General features: G+C 49.9%; 1 protein-coding gene across 1 annotated transcript in view; it reads left to right on the forward strand.

Annotated features, from left to right (window-relative positions):
* STX7 (syntaxin 7) overlaps positions 1-21,539 on the forward strand; it is a 216,938-nt gene that overhangs the window by 104,809 nt on the left and 90,590 nt on the right. The gene's annotated exons all lie outside the window — the stretch shown is intronic.

The raw sequence follows: 21,539 nt of genomic DNA on the forward strand, positions 1-21,539 counted from the left end.
GGAAATTCAACTAGGTCGATTTCTACACTTCCTGAAAACAGGAGTGTTTTGGGCCTCAAATTGGGGTTCATTAACATTTAAATTTCGGCCCTGTAGATTTTCTTCCAGAAAGAATTGACTTCAGTTCCTGAAGTCCAGATTGTAAAGGGTGTATTGCATATACAGCTTTTTTGTGCCTCTAGGGGCACCGTGAGATCTCAACATAGTGTTGGGATTCCTTAAAATCATATTGGTTTGAACCGCTCAAATCTGTGGATTTGAAATATCTCACATGGAAAGTGACCATGCTGTTGACCAATATCTCACATGGGAAGTGACCATGTTGTTAGCCCTGGCCTCGGCCAGGTGATTGTCAGAATGGGCGGCTTTGTCTTACAAAAGCCCATATTAAAATTTTCCATTTGAACAGGGCAGAACTGGGACTCGTCTCCAGTTTCTTCCTAAAGGGGTGTCAGCGTTTTCACCTAAAAACAACCTGTTGTGGTGCCTGCGGCTACTAGGGACTTGGAGGACTCCAAGTTACTAGACGTTGTCAGGGCCCTAAAAATATATATATATATATATATATATATATATATATAGTTAGGACGGCTGGAGTCAGAAAGTCTGACTTGCTGTTTATATTGTATGCACCCAACAAGCTGGGTGCTCCTGTCTATTGCACGCTGGATTTGTAGTACAATTCAGTTTGCACATTCTGTGGCAGGCCTGCCACAGCCGAAATATGTAGATGCCCATTCCGCAAGGAAGGTGGGCTCATCCTGGGCGGCTGCCCGAGGAGTCTCGGCATTACAACTTTGCCGAGCAGCTACGTGGTCAGGGGAGAACACGTTTGTAAAATTTTACAAATTTTGATACTCTGGCTAAGGAGGACCTGGAGTTCTCTCATTCGGTGCTGCAGAGTCATCCGCACTCTCCCGCCCGTTTGGGAGCTTTGGTATAATCCCCATGGTCCTGACGGAGTCCCCAGCATCCACTAGGACGTTAGAGAAAATAAGAATTTACTTACCGATAATTCTATTTCTCGTAGTCCGTAGTGGATGCTGGGCGCCCATCCCAAGTGCGGATTGTCTGCAATGCTTGTACATAGTTATTGTTACAAAAATCGGGTTATTACTATTGTTGTGAGCCATCTTTTCAGAGGCTACTTCGTTTTGTTATCATACTGTTAACTGGGTTCAGATCACAGGTTGTACGGTGTGATTGGTGTGGCTGGTATGAGTCTTACCCGGGATTCAAGATCCTTCCTTATTGTGTACGCTCGTCCGGGCACAGTACCTAACTGAGGCTTGGAGGAGGGTCATAGGGGGAGGAGCCAGTACACACCATGTGACCTAAAAGCTTTTTTAGATGTGCCCTGTCTCCTGCGGAGCCCGCTAATCCCCATGGTCCTGACGGAGTCCCCAGCATCCACTACGGACTACGAGAAATAGAATTATCGGTAAGTAAATTCTTATTTTTAATTACCTACCGGTAAATCCTTTTCTCATAGTCCATAGAGGATACTGAGCGCCCGCCGAGTGCTTCGTTCTTTCTGCACTGTTACTTGTTTAAGTAATGTTGGTTAAGCCGTTGCTGTTCCTGTTTCAAGTTTGGTTAGCTTGGCTTTCCTCTTGTTGTATGTGCTGGTTCGAAATCTCACCACTATCCTTATCTATCCTTCTCTCGAAGTATGTCCGTCTCCTTGGGCACAGTTTCCTAGACTGAGTCTGGTAGGAGGGGCATAGAGGGAGGAGCCAGCCCAATCTATCAAATTCTTAAAGTGCCCATGGCTCCTAGTGGACCAGTCTATTCCCCAGTACTAAATGGACCCCTGTATCCTCTACGGACTACGAGAAAAGGATTTACCGGTAGGTAATTTAAATCCTATTTTCTGCTGCGGGGTACACTGGGCTCCACAAGGAAAGACAATGGGTGTAGAGTAGGATCTTGATCCGAGGCACCAACAGGCTCAAAAGCTTTGACTGTTCCCAAGATGCATAGCGCCGCCTCCTCTATAACCCCGCCTCCCTGTACAGGAGCCCAGTTTTGTAGTTGGTGCTGCAGATAGCAGGCACATAACAGAGGGGCTGCTCCAAGCAGCCCTAAGAAGAGCTTTTTTTGAAGAAAAAGTGAAGACTACAAGGGCAGCAGCAGTGTGTAAATGTCAGGAGACATTCACTGCTGCAGCTCCAGCTCTCCCCAGTGGCGCTTTACACTCCCGTGCCCTGGTTGCCGGGTAACTACAGCAGGAGGCTCCGTTTTTTCGTTTTTTTTCCAGTTAGAGACACACGGCTGGGGCTCTCCGGGATCGCGTGGCCGCGCTTCGGGAGGTGGTAAGTGGGTCCCGTTCGCGGGACCCGCGCTGTATCGCGATCCGGCGCGGCTGGTGGGAGGCGGGCCGCTCGCGCTGGGGGTGGACACTGGCATACAGGCGACCCCACTAGATCACTAGGGCAAGGGTACAGGTCAGGTTTTCTCTCATAAACCTGTTTACTGTACATTGGCCCGCAGTACCAGTTGGTTTTGCCAGCAGAGGGGATAAGGCTTAGACCTGTAGCCCCTCCCCCAACCCCAGGGCGCCATTTACAGTAAATGTTCCCGCCCTGGAGCTGCATATCTGTCTCTCCCTCACTCCCAGTCAGTGTTTGGGCGCCATTTCTCTCAGCTACACGGTTCCTGGGACTGCTTGGGCAAATCCTCCTTTGTAAAGCCGCCTGATAGTCAGCGCTGTGACTTTACAAGACACTTAAGTATTCTACATGTCATTTAGACAGTGGTAGTTAAGAAAAAGTGCATTTAGTCAGGGTTCTCTGGTACAAGTGCCCTGTGATATACATCCAGTTTTTTACAGTGCAGTGTTATATCTATTGACTACATAGCTATATATAAGCTAGTCCAGTGCAGTATTATTGTTTGTAATAACCTCTGCATTGTACAACTGTGACTATATGTGTGTGCATTAGCTGGCTGGTTGAATTTCATTTCGTGTCTCTCACTCAACTTGCTATCCCTATATTCTATAACCTGAGGGGGCTTGGTGCGTCAGGTTTATAATACTGTAATATAAGATATTCACAAGATATACTCTAATTGTATTTTCTCTGTGATTTAGTCACCATATCTCTCCTTTATCTCTGCTAGTGCTGACTACACTGCGCAGGGGTTTGGGTAAGAGGTATTGTGCTGCTGACAATTGTACTGTGTTACCTGATATTGCAAGTTATATCATGTCTGCTTCTGAGGGTAACGGTTCTGGGGCTGAACACACTACCGGTGTTGCTGACGCCACAGATCACTATGAGGAGAATATAGCAGCTGAGTGCTCTGGTTCTGGGGGCACCTTGCCCCCCAGTGGGACTGTGGCAATAGGGGTCCATAATGACCCGCCGTGGTCTACTTTCTCCACGCTTCTAAATATGCTAGTTACTAAACGAACGCCCCCTATGGGACCTCATATGCCGGTTCAACCGTATGTGGTCCCCAAGGCTAACCCGCCGTGGGCAGATAACTTGTCCACTCAATTGAAGAAATTGAACCAGTCTTTGACTACTAAAAAGTCTGACCCTCGCTTGACTAAGACCAAGGGGTCATCTAAGCGAGCTCTTACCTCCTCACAATCCACTGCTGTCACTGACACCTCGTCTGATGAAGATGGCGCTTACACTGACCCCACAGATTCTGATGCAGATACTGCTGATGGGGAGGGTAGCTCACAAGTTGATGTTCCTGATCTCTTGGAGGCTATTAAATTGATTCTACAGATTACGGATAATCCCGAGCCATCCGTCCCTCCTAAGAAACCAGATAGGTTCAAGCGTCGGAAGGTGGTTAAACAAGTTTTACCTCATTCTGATCACCTGGTGGATATACATCAGGAATCCTGGGGAAATCCAGGGAAGAAGTTTGTGCCTCACAAGAAGATGCTGGCTCGCTATCCCCTTGCGTCAGAGCTGTCAAAAAATTGGGAGACGCCTCCACCAGTGGACTCGCATGTGACAAGGATGGTGGTTTCCTCAGCTCTACCGGTCACTACCATCACGTCTCTGAAAGAGCCTACGGATAAACGTGTCGAGGGTTGTCTGAAAGCGATTTACACCCTCACGGGTGCTGCACAAAGGCCCACTATTGCAGCGACATGGGCTGCAGAGGCTATTGTAGCATGGGCCCTAGAGTTGGAAGCTGAAATCTCTTCTGACCATGCTAGACAGTGCTTGTCATATATTGTCACAGCTTCTCACTATATTAAAGAGGCGGCTTCTGATGCCGGTATTCTAGCAGCCAAGGCCTCTACTACGTCAGTCCTGGCTCACCGGATATTGTGGCTGAGATCCTGGTCCGTGGATCTGGATTCTAGAAAAACCCTGGAGGCACTCCCTTTCAAGGGAGATATTCTGTTTGGGGAGGACTTAAATAAGATACTGGCTGATTTGGCTACTGCCAAAACTGCCTGTCTGCCAAGTACCGCTCCTTCTGTGCCGAAGGCTAAAAGTACTTCCTTTCGACCCTTTCGTCCTTCAGGTAAAGCAAAAGGTTAGGTGTACCACAAACAGGCCCGCACTTCCAAACGTGGTAAGCCAAAGCCCAAAAGAGTCTGGGCTGCCCGTCACCAGCTTCCAAGACCGATAAGCCTGCCGCATGATGGGGCGGGCCTCCCCTTGGGGGACCCCAGGGTTGGGGGCCGGCTTCTAGGGTATACCCAGGGTTGGTTGAAGACCACTTCAGATGCCTGGGTACGGGAAGTCGTCACTCGAGGTTACGCCATAGCCTTCAAAAACCGCCCCCCTCATCGATTTTGCCTGACAGACGTCCCTTCGGACCAGACAAAGGCAAAGACTCCATTCGGTGGTACAGACCCTCCTGGACTCAGGAGTGGTAGTACAGGTGCCTCTTGCTCAGAGAGGCCAGGGGTACTATTCTCCGCTGTTTCTAGTCCCAAAAACAAATGGGTCCTTCCGGACCATTCTCAACCTCAAGGCTTTGAACAAGTTTGTGAGAGATCTCCAAGTTCCGTATGGAAACCCTTCGCTCTATTGTTCTGGCCTTGGAACCTTGGGATTATATGGTCTCCGTGGATATACAGGATGCTTACGTGCATATTCCTATAGCAGTGTCGCGTCAGCAATACCTGAGGTTTGCGGTTGGCAACTTCCATTACCAGTTTCGGGCGTTACCTTTTGGTTTAACCACGGCTCCATGAGTCTTCACCAAAGTTATGGCGGTGATGACGGTGGTACTCCACCGTCAAGGGGCCAGGATCCTATCGTATCTGGACGACTTGTTGATCCTGGTAAATTCCCCAGAAATTCTCCTACGTCACCTAGATCTGACTGTCCGGTTTCTACAAGCCCACGGGTGGCTCATCAACTGGAAGAAATCCTCCCTGGTCCCTGCTCATAGCATGGTGCACCTGGGAGCGGTATTGGACATTCACAACCAGTGGTTGTTCTAGTCTCAGGAGAAAGTCCTGAAGCTTCAGGACAGGATTCGTTGCTTCCTCTCTCGTCCGCAAGTGTCGATACATTCGGCGATGCAGGTGCTGGGCCTCATGGTGTCAGCATTCGACATGGTGGAGTATGCTCAATTCCATTATCGTCCCCTCCAGAGGCTGATTCTGGCCAAGTGGGACGGCCTGCCTCACCGGATCAGGTCTCACATGATCTCATTGACTCCGGAGGTCCGTCTGTTGCTGTACTGGTGGCTCCAGGACCAACGATTGTGCAGGGGCCGTCCCTTATGGATATCCGACTGGGTCCTGTTGACGACAGATGCCAGTCTAAGGGGTTGGGGCGCGGTGTTGGAGCGACTTTCCCTTCAGGGTCGGTGGACCAAGGAGGAGTCTCTCCTCCCGATCAACATTCTGGAATTGCGGGCGGTCTTCAACTCATTGAACCTGGTCCATCATTTAATTCAGAACCATCCTGTTCAAATACAGTCGGACAACGCCACCACAGTGGCTTACATAAATCATCAAGGCGGTACTCGAAGCCGCTTGGCAATGAAGGAAGTTTCACGGATTCTTCAATGGGATGAACGCCATCTACCGGCCATATTGGCGATATTCTTTACGGGAGTGCTGAATTGGGAAGCGGACTTTCTCAGTCGTCAGGACGTACACGCCGGAGAGTGGGGTCTCCATCCAGAAGTGTTTCAACTTCTAGTGGAAAGGTGGGGCCTTCCAGACATGGATCTGATGGCGTCTCGACACAATCACAAGGTTCCGGTCTTCGGAGCAAGGACAAAGGATCCTCAAGCAGCATTCGTGGATGCGCTGGCGGTGCCGTGGAAGTTTCGGCTGCCCCTCCGGTGTCGCTCCTGCCCAGGGTAATTCGGAAGTTCAAGCAGGAAGGAGGAATCCTGCTTCTCATAGCTCCAGCGTGGCCCAGACGGCACTGGTTTTCAGACCTCCAGGGCCTCTCGTCAGAGCGTCAAATTCTACTTCCACCACGCCCAGACCTCCTCGTTCAGGGCCCCTGTATCTACCAGGACCTGGCCCGACTGTCTTTGACGGCGTGGCTCTTGAAGCTTTCGTCTTGAGGGCTAAAGGGTTTTCTGAGGCGGTCATTAAAACTATGTTGCGGGCCCGGAAACCGGCTTCTGCTCGGATTTACCATAGGGTCTGGCATGTTTACTTTGTTTGGTGCGCATCTAACAAATATGACGCTTCCAAGTTTAGTACAGCCAAGCTTTTGGCTTTTCTTCAGCAGGGCCTGGATTTAGGCCTGCGTCTGGCCTCCCTCAAGGTTCACATTTCTGCCTTGTTGGTGTGGTTTCAGAGAAAAATTGCAACCTTACCTGATGTGCATACCTTTACTCAGGGTGTGTTGCGTATCCAACCTCCCTATGTCCCGCCTGTGGCTCCTTGGGACTTGTCGGTGGTTTTGGAGACGTTACAAGAGTCTCCGTTTGAACGTCTTGGTTCAGCTGATCTTAAGTGGCTTTCTCTTAAGGTGGTGTTTCTGCTGGCTGTTGCCTCAGCTAGAAGAGTGTCGGATTTGGGTGCCTTGTCTTGTAGTTCCCTATATCTGATATTTCACCGTGACCAGGCGGTTCTTAGGACTCGTCCAGGATATTCACCTAAGGTGGTTTCTTCGTTCCAACTTAACCAGGAGATTGTGGTTCCGGCACTTGTTTCTCCTGATCCGTCTCCCAAAGAGCGGTCTTTGGATGTGGTACGGGCTCTCCGTATCTATATGAAGAGAACTGCTTCTATTAGGAAATCTGATTCTCTCTTTGTTCTGTTTGGATTTCACAAGCAGACTTTGGCCAAATGGATTAGAATGGCGATTGCACATGCTTATGTGAAGGCTGGTCTGTCAGCTCCTGCTCACATTACGGCCCATTCTACTCGGTCCGTTGGGCCTTCTTGGGCGGCCCGCCGTGGTGCGACACTTGAACAATTGTGCAAGGCGGCTACGTGGTCCTCAGTGAACACGTTCATAAGGTTCTATGACTTCGATACTGCCGCTTCCCAGGATGCTTCCTTTGGACGCCGGGTTAGCATGCAGGGTGGCCTTGCCCTGTGATGGGCGGTACCCAGCATGTGATCAAGAGTATTGCAAATTCTGCTACTTAGTAATTCTGCACTGAAAGGTGAGCAAAATTGTCGTGTTTAATTGTGTACAGTACCTCGCAGAGGTTGATTTAACATCTTTTCACTTAGACTTTCATTGACACAGGTTATTTCACCATATATGCAGTTTGATTCGGTCTTTATATTTTTGAACTTTAAACCGGTAAAGTATAAAGGAGCATTTTCTCCCTTCTTCAATCACAAACAACAAAAGTACCTCACACAGCAGTCTGTACTGTAAAGACAGTCAGTCAAATATCAAAACCTAGCATGTCACATATTTACTAAGATATCAGTGTTCATGAGATTCGATATAGCAGGGGTGGCCAACCAGTCAGAGGCAAAGATCCAGAAAAGATCCGTAGTAAAGGGCAAGAGCCACTATCATACGCGCGCCGTAGGCGCGTGCCCAAAAATGAGGGCATGGCCTAGTTTTCACAAAGCCACACCCCTTTTTTGTACGCACACCTTTCGGTATGACATTTGTAGGAGTATGACCTTGTGTCATAACCCCGTTTTTAGTCATGTTGTACAGTGCCACATACATATAATGCCCCAGTACAGTGCCACATACACAAAAAATGGGTGCCTCCACAGTGCCAGATACAGATACCCCCCTCCACAGTGCCAGATACACATATGTCCACACAGTGCCAGATAAATTTATGCCCCCAGTGCCAGATACACATGCCCCCACAGTACCAGATACACATGCCCCCACAGTGCCAGCTATGCCCCAGTGACAGATACACATGTCCCCACAGTGCCAGCTATGCCCCCAGTGCCAGATACACATGCCCCCACAGTGCCAGATATGCCTCCAGTGCCAGATATGCCCCCAGTGCAGATACACTTCTCCACAGTGCCAGCTATGCATGTCCTTACAGTGCCAGCTATGCCCCCAGTGCCAGATACACATGTCCACACAGTGCAAGCTATGCCTCCAGTGCCAGATACACATGTCCTAACAGTGCCAGGTATGCCCCCAGTGCCAGATACACATGTCCTTACAGTGCCAGATATGCCCCCAGTGCCAGATACACATGTCCTTACAGTGCCAGATATGCCCCCAGTGCCAGATACACATGTCCTTACAGTGCCAGATATGCCCCAGTGCAGATACACATGCCCCCACAGTGCCAGATGTGCCCCCAGTGCAGATACACATGTCCCCACAGTGCCAGACATGCCCCCACAGTGCCAGATATACTCCCAGTGCAGATACACATGCCCCCACAGTGCCAGATATGCCCCCAGTGCAGATACACATGCCCCCACAGTGCCAGATATGCCCCCAGTGCAGATAAACATGCCCCCACAGTGCCAGATATGCCCCCAGTGCAGATCCACATGCTCCCACAGTGCCAGATATGCCCCCAGTGCAGATCCACATGCCCCCACAGTGCCAGCTATGCCCCCAGTGCAGATACACATGCCCCCACAGTGCCAGCTATGCCCCCAGTGCCAGCTATGCCCCTAGTGCAGATCCACATGCCCCCCCAGTGCCAGCTATGCCCCCAGTGCAGATCCACATGCCCCCACAGTGCCAGCTATGCCCCCAGTGCAGATCCACATGCCCCCACAGTGCCAGCTATGCCCCCATTGCAGGTCCACATGCCCCCACAGTGCCAGCTATGCCCCCAGTGCAGATCCACATGTCCCCACAGTGCCAGCTATGCCCCCAGTGCAGATCCACATGCCCCCACAGTGCCAGCTATGCCCCCAGTGCAGATCCACATGTCCCCACAGTGGCTGCCCCCCAAATGCTGGTCACCGTGCTGCTGCTGTGAGGGGAGGGGAGGAGAACACAGCGTGCTCCTCTTCTGTTCCTCTGACTCCGGCGGCGGTGTCTATCTTCAATTCAGCGCCGGACCGTGAGCCAATCAGAGCTCGTTGTCCGGCAGCCAATCAGGAGCTTAGCTGCCGGACCGCTAGCTTTAATTGGCTCATGGGCCGGCACCGAATTAAAGATCGACACCGCCGCAGGAGTCAGAGGGGCAGGAGAGGCGCGCGCTGCGCTCTCCTCCCCTCTCCTCACACGCCGGAGAGACCTTAGATTAACACACAGCAACTTCTAAGCCTTCAAAGTTGCTGTGTGTCGGGCAGCGGTGGCTGGGAGCGGATCAAGCCGCATGCGGAGGATGAAAGAGCCGCATGCGGCTCGAGAGCCGCGGGTTGGCCACCGCTGCTATATAGGATTGCTTTTAGCTAGGGCTGCACAACTTCAATACTGGAATTTGGGCTTTTGCACTGACTCAAAGTGAAACAAAAATGAGAAGTACCAACTTAAAATTTGGCTTACATTTATAAGAGACCATAATGTTTATTCATTATTCCATATAGAAGGAGAGATTCATACAGCGTGTTGACAATCACAGTGTTGACAAGCAGTATGTGGACTTTGGAGGCAGGTACTGGGATGCTGGCAAGTGTGCTACTTAAAACAATGTACTGTACGTGTGCTGGCACTACAACCACGAACATATTGTTCACAGTTGTACTGCTAGTGGGTGTAAAAAGCTGTAAGTATCGATTTATAATTGCTGATACCGTGAAGCCTGCATTCCGGGGCTCCATAATGCTTGTTAGACACTTTTTTGTTCTTCAGTTTAACTTGCAGTCTAATATTAGCATTTGTTCACTACCACAAGATAATGGTTTGGCACCGAGCTTTGAACTGGTGTTCCCAGCAAATCTCCATGTGTTCTTGTTGTGCAGGCAAGGCATACAGTATAACCATTTTCTCCCTCTTCCTCTCAGTAATTTGACAATTATGAATTACTGTATGCTTTGTGATTGGGCTACATATTGTTATATAGAAAATTAAACCTAGAATTTGATGGCAGATGAGAACCACTTGGCCCAACTTGCCTTTTTTTCTTATTTCTCTGACGTCCTAGTGGATGCTGGGAACTCCGTAAGGACCATGGGGAATAGCGGGCTCCGAAGGAGGCTGGGCACTCTAGAAAGATTTATGACTACCTGGTGTGCACTGGCTCCTCCCACTATGACCCTCCTCCAAGCCTCAGTTAGATTTTGTGCCCGGCCGAGGTTGGATGCACACTAGGGGCTCTCCTGAGCCCTTAGAAAGAAAGTATAGATTTAGGTTTTTTATTTTCAGTGAGACCTGCTGGCAACAGGCTCACTGCAGCGAGGGACTAAGGGGAGAAGAAGCGAACCTGCCTGCTTGCAGCCAGCTTGGGCTTCTTAGGCTACTGGACACCATTAGCTCCAGAGGGATCGACCGCAGGCCCAGCCTTGGTGTTCGGTCCCGGAGCCGCGCCGCCGTCCCCCTTACAGAGCCAGAAGCAAGAAGAGGTCCGGAAAATCGGCGGCAGAAGACATCAGTCTTCACCAAGGTAGCGCACAGCACTGCAGCTGTGCGCCATTGCTCCTCACACACACTTCACACTCCGGTCACTGAGGGTGCAGAGCGCTGGGGGGGGGGGCGCCCTGAGAAGCAATAATAACACCTTGGCTGGCAAAAATACCACAATATATAGCCCCAGAGGCTATATATGTGGAAAATACCCCTGCCAGAATATAGGAAAAAGCGGGAGAATAGTCCGCGGAAAAGGGGCGGAGCTATCTCCCTCAGCACACTGGCGCCATTTCTCCTTCACAGATCCGCTGGAAGGAAGCTCCCTGGCTCTCCCCTGCAGTCTACACTACAGAAAAGGGTAAAAAAGAGGGGGGGCACTAAATTTAGGCGCAGTATACAATTATATAGAAAAAGCAGCTATAGGGGACATAACTCAGTTAGTCCCTGCATTATATAGCGCTCTGGTGTGTGCTGGCATACTCTCACTCTGTCCCCCCAAAGGGCTTTTGTGGGTCCTGTCCTCTGTTGGAGCATTCCCTGTGTGTGTGCGGTGTGTCGGTACGGCTGTGTCGACATGTTTGATGAGGATAATGATGTGGAGACGGAGCAGATGCCTTTAGAAGGGATGTCACCCCCTGCGGGGCAGACACCTGAGTGGTTGAGCTTATGGAAAGAAATGAGTGCACGTATAGACTCCTTACATAAGAAATTTGACGACATGCCAAATGTGGGACAGCCGACTTCTCAGCTCGTGCCTGTCCAGGCGTCGCACAGGTCATCAGGGGCTCTAAAACGCCCGCTACCTCAGACCGCAGACCCAGATGTCGACACTGATACTGACACCAGTGTCGACGACGATGAGTCTAACCTGATGCCCACTAAGGCCATTCACTGCATGATTGAGGCAATGAAAGAGGTGTTACACATTTCTGATATAAATACAGGTACCACTAAAAAGGGTAATATGTTTGGGGAGAAAAAACTACCCGTAGTTTTCCCCCCATCAGATGAATTAAATGAAGTGTGTGAAGAAGCGTGGGCTTTCCCTGATAAAAAATTGGTAATTCCTAAGAAGGTACTAATGGCGTTCCCTTTCCCGCCAGAGGATAGGTCACGTTGGGAAACACCTCCTAAGGTGGATAAAGCGCTCACACGTTTGTCTAAAAAGGTGGCACTACCATCTCCGGATACGGCCGCCCTCAAGGAACCTGCTGATAGAAAGCAGGAGGCGATCCTGAAGTCTGTATATACACACTCAGGCATTATACTTAGGCCAGCTATTGCGTCAGCTTGGATGTGCAGTGCTGCCGCTGCGTGGTCAGATAAACTGTCAGAAAATATTGACACATTAGACAGAGACACGATCCTGCTAACCATAGACCATATCAAAGACTCAGTCTTATATATGAGAGATGCACAGAGGGAAATCTGCCGACTGGCATCTAAAGTAAGTGCATTGTCCATTTCTGCTAGGAGAGGCTTATGGACTCGCCAGTGGACAGGAGATGCAGATTCTAAAAGGCACATGGAAGTTTTGCCATGTAAGGGTGAGGAATTATTTGGGGATGGTCTCTCGGACCTAGTTTCCACAGCAACGTCTGGGAAGTCAGCATTTTTACCCCATGTCCCCTCACAGCCTAAGAAGGCGCCATTTTATCAGGTTCAGTCCTTTCGGACCCAGAAAAACAGGCGTGGAAAAGGCGGGTCTTTTCTGTCCAGAGGCAGAGGTAGGGGAAAAAGGCTGCAACAAACAGCAGGTTCCCAGGAGCAAAAGTCCTCCCCCGCTTCTTCTTCCAAGTCCGCCGCATGACGGTGGGGCTCCACAGGCGGAGCCAGGTACGGTGGGGGGCCGCCTCAAGAATTTCAGCGATCAGTGGGCTCGCTCACAGGTGGATCCCTGGATCCTTCAAATAGTATCTCAGGGGTACAAACTGGAATTCGAGGCGTCTCCACCCCACCGGTTTCTAAAATCTGCCTTGCCGATTGCTCCCTCAGACAGGGAGGCGGTGCTAGCGGCAATTCACAAGCTGTATTCCCAGCAGGTGATAATCAAGGTACCCCTACTTCAACAAGGCCGGGGTTACTATTCCACACTATTTGTGGTACCGAAACCAGACGGTTCGGTGAGACCCATTTTAAATTTGAAATCCTTGTACACATACATAAAAAAATTCAAGTTCAAGATGGAATCGCTCAGGGCGGTTATTGCAAGCCTGGACGAGGGGGATTACATGGTATCCCTGGACATCAAGGATGCTTACTTGCATGTCCCCATTTACCATCCTCACCAGGAGTACCTCAGATTTGTGGTACAGAATTGCCATTACCAATTCCAGACGCTGCCGTTTGGACTGTCCACGGCACCGAGGGTATTTACCAAGGTTATGGCGGAAATGATGATACTCCTTCAAAAAAAGGGAGTTTTAATTATCCCGTACTTGGACGATCTCCTAATAAAAGCGAGGTCCAAGGAACAGTTGTTGGTGGGAGTAGCACTATCTCAGGAGGTGCTGCACCAGCACGGCTGGATTCTGAATATCCCAAAGTCACAGCTGGTTCCGACGACGCGGGAAGCAATTCCCTTCGGCAGGTTCCATGCCAGAATCTTTCAGTGGGACCTGTTGGACCAGTGGTCCGGATCGCATCTTCAGATGCATCGCTTAATAACCCTGTCTCCAAGAACCAGGGTGTCTCTACTGTGGTGGCTGCAGAGTGCCCATCTTCTAGAGGGCCGCTGGTTCGGCATACAGGACTGGGTCCTGGTGACCACGGATGCCAGCCTTCGAGGCTGGGGGGCAGTCACACAGGGAAGAAACTTCCAATGACTATGGTCGAGTCAGGAGACTTCCCTTCACATAAATATTCTGGAACTAAGGGCCATCTACAATGCCCTAAGTCAAGCAAAATCCCTGCTCCTACACCAGCCGGTGCTGATCCAGTCAGACAACATCACGGCAGTCGCCCATGTAAATCGACAGGGAGGCACAAGAAGCAGGATGGCGATGGCAGAAGCCACAAGAATTCTCAGATGGGCGGAGAATCATGTACTAGCACTGTCAGCAGTGTTCATTCCGGGAGTGGACAACTGGGAAGCAGACTTCCTCAGCAGACACGACCTCCACCCGGGAGAGTGGGGACTTCATCCAGAAGTTTTCCAGATGCTGGTAAACCGTTGGGAAAAACCACAGGTGGACATGATGGCGTCCCGCCTCAACAAAAAGTTAAAAAGATATTGCGCCAGGTCAAGGGACCCTCAGGCGATAGCTGTGGACGCTCTAGTGACACCGTGGGTGTACCAGTCGGTTTATGTGTTCCCTCCTCTGCCTCTCATACCAAAGGTATTGAGAAGAATAAGAAAGCGAGGAGTAAACACAATTCTCGTGGTTCCGGATTGGCCAAGACGAGCGTGGTACCCGGAACTTCAAGAGATGCTCTCAGAGGACCCGTGGCCTCTACCGCTCAGACAGGACCTGCTACAGCAGGGGCCCTGTCTGTTCCAAGACTTACCGCGGCTGCGTTTGACGGCATGGCGGTTGAACACCGGATCCTGAAGGAAAAGGGTATTCCGGAAGAAGTAATTCCTACGCTTATTAAGGCCAGGAAAGATGTTACGGCAAAGCATTATCACCGCATATGGCGGAAATATGTTGCATGGTGCGAGGCAAAAAAGGCCCCAACAGAGGAATTTCAGCTGGGTCGATTTCTGCATTTCCTGCAAGCAGGAGTGAATATGGGCCTAAAGCTAGGCTCCATTAAAGTACAGATCTCGGCTCTGTCGATTTTCTTTCAAAAAGAACTAGCTTCAGTGCCTGAAGTTCAGACATTTGTGAAAGGAGTGCTGCATATTCAGCCCCCGTTTGTGCCCCCTGTGGCACCTTGGGATCTCAATGTGGTGTTGAGTTTCTTAAAATCACATTGGTTTGAGCCACTAAAAACCGTGGATCTAAAATATCTCACGTGGAAAGTGGTCATGTTATTGGCCTTGGCTTCAGCCAGGCGAGTGTCAGAATTGGCGGCTTTATCATGTAAAAGCCCTTATCTGATTTTCCATATGGATAGGGCAGAATTGAGGACTCGTCCCCAGTTTCTACCTAAGGTGGTGTCAGCGTTTCACCTGAACCAGCCTCTTGTGGTGCCTGCGGCTACTAAGGATTTGGAGGACTCCAAGTTGCTAGACGTTGTCAGGGCCCTGAAAATATATGTTTCCAGGACGGCTGGAGTCAGAAAATCTGACTCGCTGTTTATCCTGTATGCACCCAACAAGCTGGGTGCTCCTGCTTCTAAGCAGACTATTGCTCGCTGGATTTGTAGTACAATTCAGCTTGCACATTCTGTGGCAGGCCTGCCACAGCCAAAATCTGTAAATGCCCATTCCACAAGGAAGGTGGGCTCATCTTGGGCGGCTGCCCGAGGGGTCTCGGCTTTACAACTTTGCCGAGCAGCTACTTGGTCAGGGGCAAACACGTTTGCAAAATTCTACAAATTTGATACCCTGGCTGAGGAGGACCTAGAGTTCTCTCATTCGGTGCTGCAGAGTCATCCGCACTCTCCCGCCCATTTGGGAGCTTTGGTATAATCCCCATGGTCCTTACGGAGTTCCCAGCATCCACTAGGACGTCAGAGAAAATAAGAATTTACTCACCGGTAATTCTATTTCTCGTAGTCCGTAGTGGATGCTGGGCGCCCATCCCAAGTGCGGATTGTCTGCAATACTTGTAAATAGTTATTGTTAACTAAAGGGTTATTGTTGAGCCATCTGTTGAGAGGCTCAGTTGTTTTTCATACTGTCAAACTGGATATAGTATCACGAGTTGTACAGTGTGATTGGTGTGGCTGGTATGAGTCTTACCCGGGATTCAAAATCCTTCCTTATTATGTCAGCTCGTCCGGGCACAGTGTCCTAACTGAGGCTTGGAGGAGGGTCATAGTGGGAGGAGCCAGTGCACACCAGGTAGTCATAAATCTTTCTAGAGTGCCCAGCCTCCTTCGGAGCCCGCTATTCCCCATGGTCCTTACGGAGTTCCCAGCATCCACTACGGACTACGAGAAATAGAATTACCGGTGAGTAAATTCTTATTTCTCTATCGTCCTAGTGGATGCTGGGGTTCCTGAAAGGACCATGGGGGGAATAGCGGCTCCGCAGGAGACAGGGCACAAAAAGTAAAGCTTTAGGATCAGGTGGTGTGCACTGGCTCCTCCCCCTATGACCCTCCTCCAAGCCTCAGTTAGATTTTTGTGCCCGGCCGAGAAGGGTGCAATCTAGGTGGCTCTCTTAAAGAGCTGCTTAGAAAAGTTTAGCTTAGGTTTTTTATTTTACAGTGAGTCCTGCTGGCAACAGGATCACTGCAACGAGGGACTTAGGGGAGAAGAAGTGAACTCACCTGCGTGCAGGATGGATTGGCTTCTTTGGCTACTGGACATTAGCTCCAGAGGGACGATCACAGGTACAGCCTGGATGGTCACCGGAGCCTCGCCGCCGGCCCCCTTGCAGATGCTGAAAAGAGAAGAAGGTCCAGAATCGGCGGCAGAAGACTCCTCAGTCTTCTTAAGGTAGCGCACAGCACTGCAGCTGTGCGCCATTGCTCTCAGCACACTTCACACGGCAGTCACTGAGGGTGCAGGTCGCTGGGAGGGGGGCGCCCTGGGAGGCAATGTAAACCTATTTTTTGGCAAAAAATACCTCACATATAGCCTCCGGGGGCTATATGGAGATATTTAACCCCTGCCAGAATCCGTTGAAGAGCGGGAGACGAGCCCGCCGAAAACGGGGCGGGGCCTATCTCCTCAGCACACAGCGCCATTTTCCCTCACAGAAAGGCTGGAGGGAAGGCTCCCAGGCTCTCCCCTGCACTGCACTACAGAAACAGGGTTAAAACAGAGAGGGGGGGCACTAATTTGGCGTTAGAAATATATAAAAAGATGCTATAAGGGAAAACACTTATATAAGGTTGTCCCTATATAATTATAGCGTTTTTTGGTGTGTGCTGGCAAACTCTCCCTCTGTCTCTCCAAAGGGCTAGTGGGTCCTGTCCTCTATCAGAGCATTCCCTGTGTGTGTGCTGTGTGTCGGTACGTGTGTGTCGACATGTATGAGGACGATGTTGGTGAGGAGGCGGAGCAATTGCCTGTAATGGTGATGTCACTCTCTAGGGAGTCGACACCGGAATGGATGGCTTATTTAGGGAATTACGTGATAATGTCAACACGCTGCAAGGTCGGTTGACGACATGAGACGGCCGACAAACAATTAGTACCGGTCCAGACGTCTCAAAAACACCGTCAGGGGTTTTAAAACGCCCGTTTACCTTAGTCGGTCGACACAGACACGGAATCCAGTGTCGACGGTGAATAAACAAACGTATTCCTTATTAGGGCCACACGTTAAGGGCAATGAAGGAGGTGTTACATATTTCTGATACTACAAGTACCACAAAAGAGGGTATTATGTGGGATGTGAAAAAACTACCTGTAGTTTTTCCTGAATCAGATAAATTAAATGAAGTGTGTGATGATGCGTGGGTTCCCCCCGATAGAAAATTATTGGCGGTATACCCTTTCCCGCCAGAAGTTAGGGCGCGTTGGGAAACACCCCTTAGGGTGGATAAGGCGCTCACACGCTTATCAAAACAAGTGGCGGTACCGTCTATAGATAGGGCCGTCCTCAAGGAGCCAGCTGACAGGAGGCTGGAAAATATCATATAAAAGTATATACACACATACTGGTGTTATACTGCGACCAGCGATTGCCTCAGCCTGGATGTGCAGAGCTGGGGTGGCTTGGTCGGATTCCCTGACTAAAAATATTGATACCCTTGACAGGGACAGTATTTTATTGACTATAGAGCATTTAAAGGATGCATTTCTATATATGCGAGATGCACAGAGGGATATTTGCACTCTGGCATCAAGAGTAAATGCGATGTCCATATCTGCCAGAAGATGTTTATGGACACGACAGTGGTCAGGTGATGCAGATTCCAAACGGCACAAAGGTGTATTGCCGTATAAAGGAAGAGGAGTTATTTGGGGTCGGTCCATCGGACCTGGTGGCCACGGCAACTGCTGGAAAATCCACCGTTTTTACCCTAAGTCACATCTCTGCAGAAAAAGACACCGTCTTTTCAGCCTCAGTCCTTTCGTCCCTATAAGAGTCATATTTGCCCAGGGATAGAGGAAAGGGAAGAAGACTGCAGCAGGCAGCCCATTCCCAGGAACAGAAGCCTTCCACCGCTTCTGCCAAGCTCTCAGCATGACGCTGGGACCGTACAGGACCCCTGGATCCTACAAGTAGTATCCCAGGGGTACAGATTGGAATGTCGAAACGTTTCCCCCTCGCAGGCTCCTGAAGTCTGCTTTACCAAGGTATCCCTCCGACAAGGAGGCAGTATGGGAAAAAATTCACAAGCTGTATTCCCAGCAGGTGATAATCAAATTACCCCTCCTACAACAAGGAAAGGGGTATTATTCCACACTATATTGTGGTACTGAAGCCAGAAGGCTAGGTGAGACCTATTCTAAATCTAAAAAAATTTGAACACTTACAAAGGTTCAAATCAAGATGGAGTCACTCAGAGCAGTGATAACGAACCAGGAAGAAGGGGACTATATAGTGTCCCGGGACATCAGGGATGCTTACCTCCATGTCCCAAATTTGCCCTTCTCACTAAGGGTACCTCAGGTTCGTGGTATAGAACTGTCACTGTCAGTTTCAGACGCTGCCGTTTGGATTGTCCACGGCACCCCGGGTCTTTACCAAGGTAATGGCCGAAATGATGATTCTTCTTCGAAGAAAAGGCGTCTTAATTACCCCTTACTTGGACGATCTCCTGATAAGGGCAAAGTCCAGGGAACAGTTGGAGGTCGGAGTAGCACTATCTCGGATACTGCTACAACAGCACGGATGGATTCTAAATATTCCAAAATCGCAGCTGATCCTGACGACACGTCTGCTGTGCCTAGGGATGATTCTGGACACAGTCCAGAAAAAGGTGTTTCTCCCGGAAGAGAAAGCCAGGGAGTTATCCGAGCTAGTCAAGAACCTCCTAAAACCAGGAAAAGTGTCAGTGCATCATTGCACAAGGGTCCTGGTAAAAATGGTGGCTTCCTACGAAGCAATTCCATTCGGCAGATTTCACGCAAGAACTTTTCAGTGGGATCTGCTGGACAAATGGTCCGGATCGCATCTTCAGATGCATCAGCGGATAACCCTATATCCAAGGACAAGGGTGTCTCTCTGTGGTGGTTACAGAGTGCTCATCTTCTAGAGGGCCGCAGATTCGGCATTCAGGATTGGATGCTGGTGACCACGGAGGCCAGCCCGAGAGGCTGGGGAGCAGTCACACAAGGAAAAAATTTCCAGGGAGTGTGATCAAGTCTGGAGACTTTTCTCCACATAAATATACTGGAGCTAAGGGTAAATTTATAATGCTCTAAGCTTAGCAAGACCTCTGCTTCAAGGTCAGCCGGTATTGATCCAGTGGGAAAAACATCACGGCAGTCGCCCACGTAAACAGACAGGGCGGCACAAGAAGCAGGAGGGCAATGGCAAAAACTGCAAGGACTTTTCGCTGGGCGGAAAATCATGTGATAGCACTGTCAGCAGTGTTTCATTCCGGGGGTGGAAACTGGGAAGCAGACTTCCTCAGCAGGCACGACCTCCACCCGGGAGAGTGGAAACTTCATCGGGAAGTTTTTCCACATGATTGTGAACCGTTGGGAAATACCAAAGGTGGACATGATGGCGTCCCGTCTGAACAAAAAACGGGACAGGTATTGCACCAGGTCAAGAGACCCTCAGGCAATAGCTGTGGACGTTCTGGTAACACCGTGGGTGTACCAGTCAGTGTATGTGTTCCCTCCTCTGCTTCTCATACCTAAGGTACTGAGAATTATAAGACGTAGAGGAGTAAGAACTATACTCATGGCTCCGGATTGGCCAAGAAGGACTTGGTACCCGGAACTTCAAGAGATGCTCACAGAGGACTTATGGCCTCTGCCGCTAAGAAGGGACTTGCTTCAGCAAGTACCATGTCTGTTCCAAGACTTACCGCAGCTGCGTTTGACGGCATGGCGGTGGAACGCCGGATCCTAAGGGAAAAAGGCATTCCGGAAGAGGTCATTCCTACCCTGGTCAAAGCCAGGAAGGAGGTGACCGCACAACATTATCACCACATGTGGCGAAAATATGTTGCGTGGTGTGAGGCCAGGAAGGCCCCACGAAGAAATTTCAACTCGGTCGATTCCTGCATTTCCTGCAAACAGGAGTGTCTATGGGCCTCAAATTGGGGCCCATTAAGGTTCCAATTTCGGCCCTGTCGATTTTCTTCCAGAAAGAATTGGCTTCAGTTCCTGAAGTCCAGAAGTTTGTCAAGGGAGTATTGCATATACAACCCCCTTTTGTGCCTCCAGTGGCACTGTGGGATCTCAACGTAGTTCTGGGATTCCTCAAATCACATTGGTTTAAAACCAGTCAAATCTGTGGATTTGAAGCATATCACATGAAAAGTGACCATGCTCTTGGCCCTGGCCTGGGCCAGGCGAGTGTCAAATTGGTGGGTTTTTTCTCAAAAAAGCCCATATCTGTTTGTCCATTCGGACAGGGCAGAGCTGCGGACTCGTCCCCAGTTCTCTCCCTAAGGTGGTGTCAGTGTTTCACCTGAACCAGCTTATTGTGGTGCCTTGCGCCTACTAGGGACTTGGAGGACTCCAAGGTGCTGGATGTTGTCAGGGCCCTGAAAGTATAGGTTCCAGGACGGCTGGAGTCAGGAAAACTGACTTGCTGTTATCCTGTATGCACCCAACAAACTGGGTGCTCTTGCTTCTAAGCAGACTATTGCTAGTTGGATGTGTAATACAATTCAGCTTGCACATTCTGTGGCAGGCCTGCCACAGCCAAAATATGTAAATGCCCATTCCACAAGGAAGGTGGGCTCATCTTGGGCGGCTGCCCGAGGGGTCTCGGCTTTACAACTTTGCCGAGCGGCTATTTAGTCAGGGGCAAACACGTTTGTAAAATCCTACAAATTTGATACCCTGGCTAAGGAGGACCTGGAGTTCTCTCATTCGGTGCTGCAGAGTCATCCGCACTCTCCCGCCCGTTTGGGAGCTTTGGTATAATCCCCATGGTCCTTTCAGGAACCCCAGCATCCACTAGGACGATAGAGAAAATAAGAATTTACTTACCGATAATTCTATTTCTCGGAGTCCGTAGTGGATGCTGGGCGCCCATCCCAAGTGCGGATTATCTGCATTACTTGTACATAGTTACAAAAATCGGGTTATTATTGTTGTGAGCCATCTTTTCAGAGGCTCCGCTGTTATCATACTGTTAACTGGGTTCAGATCACAGGTTGTACAGTGTGATTGGTGTGGCTGGTATGAGTCTTACCCGGGATTCAAAATCCTTCCTTATTGTGTACGCTCGTCCGGGCACAGTATCCTAACTGAGGCTTGGAGGAGGGTCATAGGGGGAGGAGCCAGTGCACACCACCTGATCCTAAAGCTTTACTTTTTGTGCCCTGTCTCCTGCGGAGCCGCTATTCCCCCCATGGTCCTTTCAGGAACCCCAGCATCCACTACGGACTCCGAGAAATAGAATTATCGGTAAGTAAATTCTTATTTTTTTTTTACTTGGGATAACTTCAACCCTATATGATCCTTAGGCCC

This window comes from Pseudophryne corroboree, chromosome 12 (assembly GCF_028390025.1).
Source record: "Pseudophryne corroboree isolate aPseCor3 chromosome 12, aPseCor3.hap2, whole genome shotgun sequence".
Taxonomy (NCBI): Eukaryota; Metazoa; Chordata; class Amphibia; order Anura; family Myobatrachidae; genus Pseudophryne; species Pseudophryne corroboree.